Genomic DNA, 11,454 nt, shown 5'->3' on the forward strand with positions numbered 1-11,454 from the left:
CGGCCGGGGCAGCGCGCAGCGGCCGGGTCCGGCACCCACTTCTCGCTGGTCACCCCGACCCCCTCCATCCCCGTGCCCTCCCCCACTCCGGAGATGTCAAGAGGAAAACGCCTTGCACACACCTTGGAATGGACGGGCGCCTCAGTCACCGACTCGCCAAACTCTTAGAAGGTGTCCATTGGTCTGTAGGGAGGTTCGGGCATGGAGTAGGAGCTGCTTTCTTATTATTTAATAATGTTAGAAGTGCCGGGTCCGCTGCCAGAGTTGTGGGTCATGTGGGCACAGCAGAGGCTGGCTGCTGCCAGTACCAGGGTTTCCTGAGGATCCTGAAACTATGATCTCATCCTCCTCATCCGCCTCCCCCGCCCCTCTCCGCGGGCGCGCACGCCCAGCACACACTCACACACACACACGCACACACACGCACATACACACTCACACTGCATGCACTATTCTTCCTGGACCGAAATATTCCTCCAGGGAAATACAGTGTTCACGCTCTTCATTGAAAAAAAAAAAATTCTTCCTGATATTTTTCTTTCAAAGCTTGATTTATGTGCTTTGTTTATTTTCCTCAGTTTTACCTCACACGTGCAAGGGATCCGAACAGAGCCTCAGAATTAAAATAAAAAATAATCATCCTCTTATGTTGACCCATATTTTGGTCAGAACCCAAGGACTTGAACAGTACAATTTAAATTTAAAACAGAATCAATAATATACCAAGCTTGAACATGGAATAGTAATAATATCTGAGAGTATGAAATAGGTTTCTTTCCCAAGCTGCAAACATTACCTCATTTATTTGCAGAGCATCTTTGCAGAGGAGGCGGATGAGAAGGCAAATAAGTAGTCACTTCAGAGACACAGAAGCATAGGTCAGATAACATGACCTACCCAAGTACACATAAGTCAATGTCTCACTATCAATATTAATTGTACAGCTACTCACAGTTGCTTATTCACTATAATGCATTTCTGGAAACTTAGGTTTTGGAAACTAATGAAGATATTCATGATTATTTTTAAGTTACCTACTAAGATTGCAAATTAATGAATTAATTTTTCTACATGTATATATTTTTATATAATTTTCTCTTGTGTATTTGTATATATCTCTGGTTTCATGTTTTCATATAATTTTTTCTTTTTGAGGTGTATGTGTATGTGTTGTATGTCAATGTATCTGTGTGTGTATTCATATTCATATGCATTGCTTAACTTCTTAGATTGCAATAATATCAAGCAATTTTAGTCAATCTTTTGGGGTTGCTCACCAATTTCATAATGATTTATATATTTCACTCAAACCCCCTTAAAGTGCCCGATGTATAAATAAAGAGCTGTGCTATGTCTTAAAAGATATAGAGAAGTTTAATATTTGGAACCTTGCCTCTATTAGTTTACATCTCGTTGTTGAGACAAGATATATATACTGGAAAGTCCAGGTGAAACTCTTTATTTTTGATGCTATGAATTGTCGCAAAGAAAGTGTAAGATACACTCCTTTTCTTTTTACCTATTTAATTTCTGTTTCGCATTAAAATTATTTCATTTGTCTTTCTGCCCCATATTTCAGTCTATCTTTGACCCCCCAGAGCATCTCAATGGCCAAGGTAATAAGTTAACTTTGCCCTGCACCTACATATACATCCTACTCACATAAACACTACATGGGGATTTTTTTTTTTTTTATGATTGTAAAAGTTCTCACAAAGAGCACCTTTTGTTTAGGTTACATATATAAGAAAATTCAGCAGCCTTCTAATAATACAAAGAAAAGAAATGGTGCAAGGAGAGAATGTGTCAAAGAGAAGATAGAAGGGTAAGTCGTGAAAAGAGGTGGGGGAAAGAGAAGAATAAAAGAGAATTGAGGATTACAAGATGAGGGAGAGGAGAAGAGAAAAAACAAAAGGAGCAGAAAAAGAGGATGAACTTTCAAGTGAAAGCTAAAAATTTCCACATTTTGCCATATGGAAAACAACTTTAGGAAATTATAGAGTTTCTTGGTTTCTTACTGCTATCAAAAATCATTTTTTGATAAGCTTACAGAAATTTAATGGCAAAGACACCAGGTGTCAGTCCTGCAGAGACTATGCTGAATGATCTCATTTGTAAAATCCAAGTATAGGATTCAATAGAAGAAAGAAATAGACTGACTTATCAATATAATGTAATAATAAAAATGACAATAGGATTATATAGCTGTGGTACATAAACATTTTAAGAAGAAATTAACACCGAAATTCAGGGATATGACTGGGAAAACAAAGGCACAGAAATATTAAAACTGGAAAAGAAGGGTTAGGCTTGCAGTATTTAAAGCAAAAAATAGCAATAATAACATCATATATTTTTTAAAAGTACTTCAGATTGTTCAAAGTGCTTTTCCTGCAGCCTTTATGGAGCCTGATAATAATTAGAGGTAGGCACCTTTGTGAACTTCATTTGAAATGATAATTCTCTCTGTTTTTCTATATGTCGAATAGAGACATGCTGAAAATTTTCACTCATTGTTTTGGAAATATTATTTATATTTTTTGTTCAGTCAACCTTAAAGATGTTGCTCAGTATCCCTTCCTCCAATTGTCATAAACAATATGACTAGCTGGATTCCTGGGCATAGGTCACAACAGTGATTTATAATCTAGGATTTTACACAGACTACTGGTGTTAAACTAGAAGCTTTAGCATGTAGCAGACACTAATGGCTTTGCAGTATTTCTGGGAGATTTTTGCAGAAGAGGTGGAGGCCCAAATTGAACAACAATATATTAAGAGCACTTTCCTTTTGATCTGCACACTCATGGCAGGATTTATTTTAATTAGAGGTGTATTTAGGTTTGATGATTATAACATTTCGGAAATGCATTATAACTTCAGTGGCTCAACAGTTACTAGCAGTTTGTGTCAGAATACCTTCAAGTAGGGAAAACTATTTTTAATATGGCTATGTACACATATTTGTGCTTCATGCTAATTCAGGCCATCTTTACCAAGGAAAATAAATTACCAATGTTTACTATTTCGCTCTTATAATTTATCAAATTTTAAAATAGTTCATAGTTAATGAGACTTGCTATAAATAAAATCAGAATATTCACTATGTGATAGTGAAACCATGTGTGTGTATGTGTCATAAACATAGTGATATATAGAGTGTATATGTGTTATAGGTCAAATAAGAGTGATTATTATTATCTATAAGCTGCTAATAGTTTTGGGGCATGAGGAATTAAACATTTCAGAGTCTTTGAAAGATTTGAATGACAAGAGTAGAAAAGGAAATGGGTTTAAAAGAGTTGGAGAAGTGAAGACATCACTATTTTATCAATGAGAAACGCTTATATACCCCCTTGGCGTAAACTATTGTTCCAAGGAAGGATGATATGGGGACTTGAAAACACAATATATACATATATTCTGCTTCCCTAAGAAACTGATTAGTTTTCAAGAACGAAAGGTTTATTAGCAGTCCAATACAAAACTAAAAATGATGAGCTGTGACTTGGAGGATTCCTGGTTAGATTTTTTTTTTGGTGTGAGAGCTATCAAGTTTTGAGGCCAAAGTGGACAGGAAGAACCATTTGCTCTTCTCTGACTTTTCAAGATACCCCCATTTTGGAGCGCATCAACCTCAGACAGAACAGTCTTCTGATCTCCACTGAGATGGATAAATTGTGTCCTAAGCATTCATGAAACCTGAGGGGACGAAAGTGTGTACTTGCGTTAATACACACCAAGGCTGGTCATTTAGTCTCTTTATACATCACTTCGAAATGTATATTTATAAAGTTAAAGTTAATATTTAATTGCCTGAGAAATTCTACATTGAGGCATGGTCCTGTCAGCTGTTAAGGAATAATTGCTTAACAGAGGTGCTCCCTGCCCCGTTAGCGAGACTGAAGCCTCCTGCACACAGGGCAGGGCCCAGTAATTCAGCTGCTCTGGCAGTATATATTATGGTACCACAGTGTCTCCTTGGTTGATCTTTCTGTCTAAGATCCTCAGGAGAAATATTGTTTACCCTCTCCATGTTCTCCTCGGACTGAAGGGGAGAATATAGACTAAGAATGAGTATAAGCGGTCAAGTATATTTTGTTTTCTCATGTTAGTGTTGGCAAATCTGCATTTTAAGTAGCTGTGATTCCTCCCTGTAATGGTAATTCATTAAATACATATTATGGTGGTTCACATCTCTCAATGGCATCACACTAGTGTGCCCTTTACTCCTGGGAGAATTTATTTTCTCAGTGGACCATAAATAAAACACAAATGTTTCAGATGAAACTTAAGTGTACTGTCACAATGGGGACAGTGAAGAAAAGCCAGGTAGAGAGTACAGTTTATCAGAGGGTGCTTATAATCTACTAACTTTGCTGCTAGAATTGTTTTTAACTCTATTTTTAATTATTTTAAAACTGAATGTTTTGTTTTTGTTTTGCCCAAGAATACAGAATACCTTGATACATGGAACCAAACATAATATCGAATAAATAGTAAACATCATAACAAATAAAATTTGATCAATGCTGATGATCAATCCAAATAATTAAGGACAAAAAATGCTATTTATTGAACTTCATTTGAAATGATAATTCAAATAAGTTAAATCAAATAAGATAAGTTATTTGAATAGCTGTCCATATTAGTTCAGAAAAATGTCAAATTTTTCCTTGACGGTTCTAAATAAAGCCTAATGTTTTTAATAATACCAAAGAAACCTCCTACAAAGTGAAAAGCTTTGTCAAAACAATTTTGTTTATGTGAAATTAGTTTACCTAGCTTATTTCCCAGTGAAATGATTTTTTACATATTATATAGATATAGCCCAAATCTTTATATCGTCAGGAAGCATGTTAACAAGTGCATGTTTTGATTTAAAAGTTAATCCCTACAAAAAAAATCATATAATTATTTGATGTTGCAAAGCATTGCATTTTATGAAAACTAAATGAAAAAAAAATGGGAGTGGGAAGAGGAAACTAATCAAATTGTAATCTTTAAAACTGTATGACCAATATGTGGGTAGATCTATAATTAAACTTTATCACTGGAAATAATGGTATTTTACCTTATAGAGAATATATTTTGAGATAGTTCAAAGTGTATTTCTATGAGGTGATTATATATTTACTAATACAGAAATTTTCTTTGTTAATTAAGATGCTTATCTTTTATTTGTGCCACAAATATCATGTGTCATTCTCCTGTTTGTCTTTTTTTTTTTCCTTTTTATCCCTGACCTTCATCACCGTTATCAGCTTGAGCATTCTTCATGGTTTCAATGCTTTTTTATTTACGTATTGCTCTTCCTTTTTCCTTTTTTTATGCCAGTCAGCTAGACTGAAAGGAACAGGAATACTTGGCATTTTTCAATGTTTTATCATAACCCCAAAGCTTATTTTGTACCCAGTTCTTAATCAATGGTTAATATTGTCTGTGCTTCTCACTACACATACGTGAAAATTTCTTGATTTTGAAATTGTCATTTTTTTTTTTAATTTACACATATCTCAAAAAGCATTTTATGATTTTCAAGGACAGAGGCCATGATGAAAACATCCTTTCTTTTTTTTTTTTTCCTCCCTAGAGAGTTAAGCATGTTTACCTCATATAGGAGGTGCTTGGAAAATACTTGTAGGCATAAAATAAGGATGATGGTGATGAAAATTAAAATTTTACTTCTGGCCCTATGCAGCATATAGAAACAATTCTTTTAAACTTGAAAACACCTTTGACAGAACATGCTTTTGTATGTTTTATATGAACAAAATGAACTAAATACCATGTGTGGCTTGCTTTTGCTATTGGGATACATACAACTTTTTCTTTGTATGTTTAAATCAAACAAACCAAAAAAATTTTTTGGATGACAGAATTATATACATGTAAAGGTATTCACTTAAATCTTGTGATTAAGAGTGCAGTGTATTTCTCTTTGTAATGATATTTCTTCAATTTGACAAAGAAAAATAATTGTAACTCCACTCATCTATATCTGTCTTAAATGTTTAGAAGAAGAGACTCTCAGCATTTAAAATATATTTTATAGTTTACATTAAAAGAAATAGTGGCTATTTTAGATCTGTTTTTTAATCTCAAAGATAGTAGAAATAACTTGCTTATTTTATAGGAGTGAATATTTTAAGAATTATACGACAAGCATAAAGTATTCTGTTTCAAATCCTTTCTGTCCTTTTCTTACCATCATTCTAAGTACAATCCCCAGCCCAGTGTTATCTAACCCTCCTTACACTCATATGACTTACTCATGGAAACACTGTCTTAAAACCTATTCACATAATGTGTTCTGTTTTTATCTAATCATTTTTATGTATATTAGACATCAGGATTGTCCACTCCTTCACCAGGATTGTGAACTCCTTATCCTACATATCTCTTGTACATTTCATAGCATCTTGTAGTTATTCAGTAAATACTTGCTGATTGCTTTGTTGATTAACCAAAAATAGGTTACTGTTTTGACATGACATTACCCCCAAAATGAAAGTAATGTGTTCTCTTTCTACTTATTGTTAATCTTTAGATATATATTGTTAGATATATATTGTTAGGACATTATTAATATTTTTATAATAATGACTTAAAGTTTGATAACAGGAATCTTCCTTCTATGTCTATAAATGAATAAATAAGAATTAAACCCAAATCAATTTGTTGTTTAGTTGCCAGGAGTAATTACTATCTATGATCTCTTAAGTTTCTACCTTAACCAGATAAGATTACTATCGTATCATTCATTTGAAGTAATATAACTTTAATTTTTACTTTAAGAAACTTTAAAAAATAAATGTGGATGTATTTAGGTATAAAGGATTTTCTTTCTTTAGTATTTTTTCTGTGTCGTAAATTTTTGATAATCTAAAAATTTAAGCTGGTTTATTTTTTCCAATTATTTGCTCATCGTATTACAGAATGGCTTATATTTGTTCAATGAACAAATATTTCAACTCTGAGAATATGTATAGAATGCCTAATGACTATTAAACACATTTGTTTTATAATAGGTCAGTCATATCAGAGAACTGCAATCTACAATCAAAAGTCTTTCGGAAATTCAAATTTATTACCTTCGTTTTTATTTCCAAAATCTCAATTATAATTTTCTCCGTGTCCTTAATAGAAAAACTACAGTAGGACCTGTTCTGCTGGTACTTCTGCCTCATCTGACATGAAAATATTTCTGGTCCTTTCTCTTATTTGCTGGGATGCTTCCTACCAAGCAGTGACACAGGATTTGGCTCCTTCTCTTAGTTGTTATTTGCACTGCCCCAGAGGCTCCTTTAACTTGTGAAACCTTTCTGAGATAAGGCAGTAACAATCCTCAGTCTAACCAGAATGGAATTACCCAGTAGGTATGTTCTGTATAGGCTTTTAACATTAGTAACAGGGACACTAAAATAGTTAAAAGATATTTTTTAAAGCTTCTAAGTAGTTATTCATGACAAGTAAATAAAAACTTTGCTGGCCTTACTTAACACACTTATTTTATGGTTACTACAGTTTTCTTTGACTTTCTTTCAAACATACATAATAGTACCCATTATCCAGCTGTAACAATTATTAAATCATGACCAAACACATCCAGTGACTCATTCATGTCTCTACCCATACTATTTTTGAAGCATGTCCTAGATATTATATATATTCATCCATAGATATTTCAGTCTACAGTTGCATCCTTTTAATTTAGAATTATATAATGGGGATAGGTAGAACAGAGTACTATAATATTGTCTGTGTTTAGGGGCCTTACAAATTTTAACTTGGCTCTTATTGCACACATACACACTTATAGCCACTGTGGTTATTTATAAAATAGACATTACACACACACACACACACACACACACACACACACACACACACACAATTACATGCATTAGAGAAGTAGAGTAAATAACTTAAAGATTGTTCATTCCTGGAGTCTCTTGTCCATTCTTTAGAGACTACTCCTTCTTGGCATTTACTTCTGAGTTTTCCAAGTCAGTTTTGTTTTGTAACTCCTTTACACCTTTATACCTGGTCCAGATTACCCCAAGATCCTACCCGGTTCTGTTTTCTTTTCTTTTTTCTTAAAATTTTTTGTTCTTTCTTTCATAATCTCTCTGTGTCCTGCCTTATCTCCTTCTTCTTCTCCCTCTCTCTCTTTCTCATCATAGGCTAACAATCTGATGATTTAGATAAATGTATACACCCTTGTAATCTACTCATACCAATCAAGACACAGGGCACCAAGAAAACTCCTTTGTGCCCCTTTCTAGTAAATCCTTGCCTACCTCCTCCACCTGGAGATAATAATTGTTTTGCTATCTACCACTATAGTTTTGATTTGTCTGTTCTAGAACTTCGTATACAGTAGTAACTCTGTAATTCGTGGTTCCACTTTCTGAAGTTTTAGTTACTCATGTAAACCGGGTCTGAAAATATTAAATAAAAAATTCCAGAAACAAACAATTAATAAGTTTTAAATTGCGCTCTGTTCCGAGTAGTGTGATGAGATCTCGCGATGTCCTGCTCAGTCCTGCTCGGGACTTGAGTCATCCCTTCGTCCAGCGTATCCATGTTGTTTACACTCCCTGCCCAGTCGCTTGGTAGCCATTTAGGTTATCAGATCTGCTGTTGTCATACTGCAGTGCTTGTGTTCAAGTAACTCTTATTTTATCTAATCATGGCACCAAAGTGCAAGAGTAGTGATGCTGGCAATTGATATGCCAAAGAGAAGCTGTAAAAGTGCTTCCTTTGAGTGAAAAAGTGAAAGTTCTTGACAAGGAATTTTATCATCTCACATCATCACAAGAAGGGTGAGTATAATACAATAAGACAATTTGAGAGAGACCACATTAACATAACTTATATTATGGTATATTGTTCTAATTGTTCTATTTTATTATTAGTTATTACTGCTAATCTCTTATTGTGCTTAATTTATCAATTAAACTTTATCACTTGTACGTATAGGAAAAAACATAGCACATAGAGGGTTCAGTAGCATCCCTCAAGGCATCCACTGGGAGCCTTGGAGCATATCCCCCACACATAAGGGGGGACAACCTGTAAATGGAATTATATAGTATATATGCTTTCGTGTCTCTTTTAGCTCAGTTTTATGTCTATGAGATTCATAACAACCAATGTCATTGTGTTTATCAATAATTGGTTTCTTTTCTTTGCTGAGTTCTAGTCCACTGCATAAATATATCCCAATTTGTTTATCCATTCCCCTGTTGATAGACGTTGGGTTGTTTACAGTATTTGACATTTACAAATAAAGCTGCTATGAATATTTATGTACGAGCATTTTTGAAGATCTATATTTTCATCCCTTGAGTAAATATGCCTGATTGTTTTTATTTTTTTGAATCTATATTTTTATTGCTCTTTGGTAAATACTTGATGATAACTCTTATAGAGATTATCAATATTCTTTATCTATTCAAAAAAATCAGCCTTTGGTTTATTGTCTCTTTTGGGGTTCTTTTTTTTTTAATTGATTTCACTCTTTATTCCTTCTTTTTGCTTATTCGATGATTGATTTACTCATTCAAGTTTTTTATAGTGCAAACTTAGATTATTGATTAGTGATTTGAGATGTTTCTTCTTTCCTAATATTAAAGTTTAATGTTATAATTTTCCAAGCACTGCTTTAGCTGCATCTCGCATATTTTGATATACTGTTTTTCATTTATATCCAGTGAAAATTTTTTTCTAATTTTCCCAGTGATGTCTTTTTTGATCCATTTTATTCAGAAGTCTGATTTTAATCTCTGTATATGAGGCGGTGTTTTCAGACATTTTTCTGTGGTTGATTTCTCATTTAATTCCATCGTGAACAGAAAACATACTTTGAATGATTTAATCCTGTTAAATTTATTGAGGTTTATTTTATAGTTCAGAATATGATCTATCCTAATAAATAATCTGTGTTCATGTGAAAATAATTTATTTTCTTCTGTTATTGACTGAAACATTTTATAGGGTAGATTGGTTAATATTTTTAGAATCTTCTATATCCTGATTTCCTATCTATTCATTCTATCAATTATTGAGAGAGGGGTGTTGATACCTCCAACTATAATAGTCATGTTAATTATCTATTCCTGCATAGCAAATTACCCCCAAATTTAGTGGCTTAAAATTGACGACACATATTTCTTACCTCTGAGTTTCTGGTTGCTTTCACAATTTTCTCTGAATCTTTGGTTTTCATCAGTTTGACTGTGATGTACTGATGAGTGTTTTTCTTTATATCTTTCCTGCTTTTGGTTTTCTGAGAATGTGGAAACTGTAAATATATATATTTTACCAAAACTTGGAAATAGTATTATGTATTCAAATATTATTTCTACCTCATTCTCTTACTCTTCTCCTTCTTAACTTTAATTACATGTATATTAAACCTTTTGACATTATCCCATAGGATCCTGAGACTGTCACTTTTTCAACTTATGCTTCAAATTGAATAATTCATATTCACATACCTTCAAGTTTATTTTCTCATTCTTCTGTATTATCCATTCTGCTGCTAAGCCTATCTTGTGAGTTTTTATTTAATATATTATATTTTTTAAGTTCTAGAATTTATTTTCAGTTCTTTTTGACATTTTTTACTTTTTTCCTGATTCCCTACCTGTTATTCATTTTGAGACTATTTTTCTTATGTTGATAAGCATAGTTAGACTAGCTGCTTAAAAATTCTTGTCTGCTAATCCTAATGCTTGGGTCATTTTGGGGTTGATGTCCATGTCTTTTCTCTTGAGAATGAGTCAGCACTATTCTTGTTCTCTGTATTTTAGGTAGTAATTGGAGTTTATTTAGACACTGTGAATGTAAGTCTGTGAACATATTTTCTTTTAAATTCTACCTTAGAGTGTTAATTTTTTCTTCATTTGTTTTAGTAGGACTCGAACTGCAAACTCAATCTCTGTTGCAGCAGATCAAATCTTAGTTCAATTCTTTCATCCTTAGCTGACCTCTGTGATCTGCTTCACACATGTATGATTTAGGGTTCTGCTAGGTAGGTGAGCACAGTTTGTTTACAGAACTAAGTGTCTTTTTTTCTGTCTCCCTCCTTTTGGTAATTATTCCCTCACTTTCCAGAAGCTGTGGTTTCCTTGAAGCCTGTCCTCTGCTGCTTTGGATCAGAAAGTCTCTATATTTTCTGTAGGAATTTTATACATTCTGTGCATGGTGACTCCTGAAGCATTCTTTTGGGCTAAGAGCTGTAAAAAAGGTTAAATCTACTCTGTTATTCCATTTTGCAAGTATTGACTTCCTTCGATATCCACCTGTTTTTGTTTTGTGTTTTTTTCACCATACATTGCCTTCAGATGGTTGTTTTGCAATGTGGCAGTCCTTGCATGCACATTACTATGTTAACTGAAACCTATGAATTTTGTAATCATGCTCTCACTTTACGCAGTAACTGCT

At 33.5% G+C, this 11,454-nt stretch overlaps 1 protein-coding gene across 2 annotated transcripts in view; it reads right to left on the reverse strand.

The window, feature by feature from the left end:
* Window positions 1–342, reverse strand: part of DTNA (dystrobrevin alpha) — a 342,095-nt gene extending 341,753 nt beyond the window's left edge. For both annotated transcript variants that reach the window (XM_025038598.1, XM_025038599.1), the window contains exon 1: window positions 123–342. The gene's annotated coding sequence lies outside the window, so the exon portion shown is untranslated. The remainder of the gene's footprint in view (window positions 1–122) is intronic.
* Between the last annotated feature and the right edge of the window lie 11,112 nt (window positions 343–11,454).

The sequence above is a fragment of the Pteropus alecto genome, unplaced genomic scaffold (genome assembly GCF_000325575.1).
Source record: "Pteropus alecto unplaced genomic scaffold, ASM32557v1 scaffold146, whole genome shotgun sequence".
Lineage (NCBI taxonomy): Eukaryota > Metazoa > Chordata > Mammalia > Chiroptera > Pteropodidae > Pteropus > Pteropus alecto.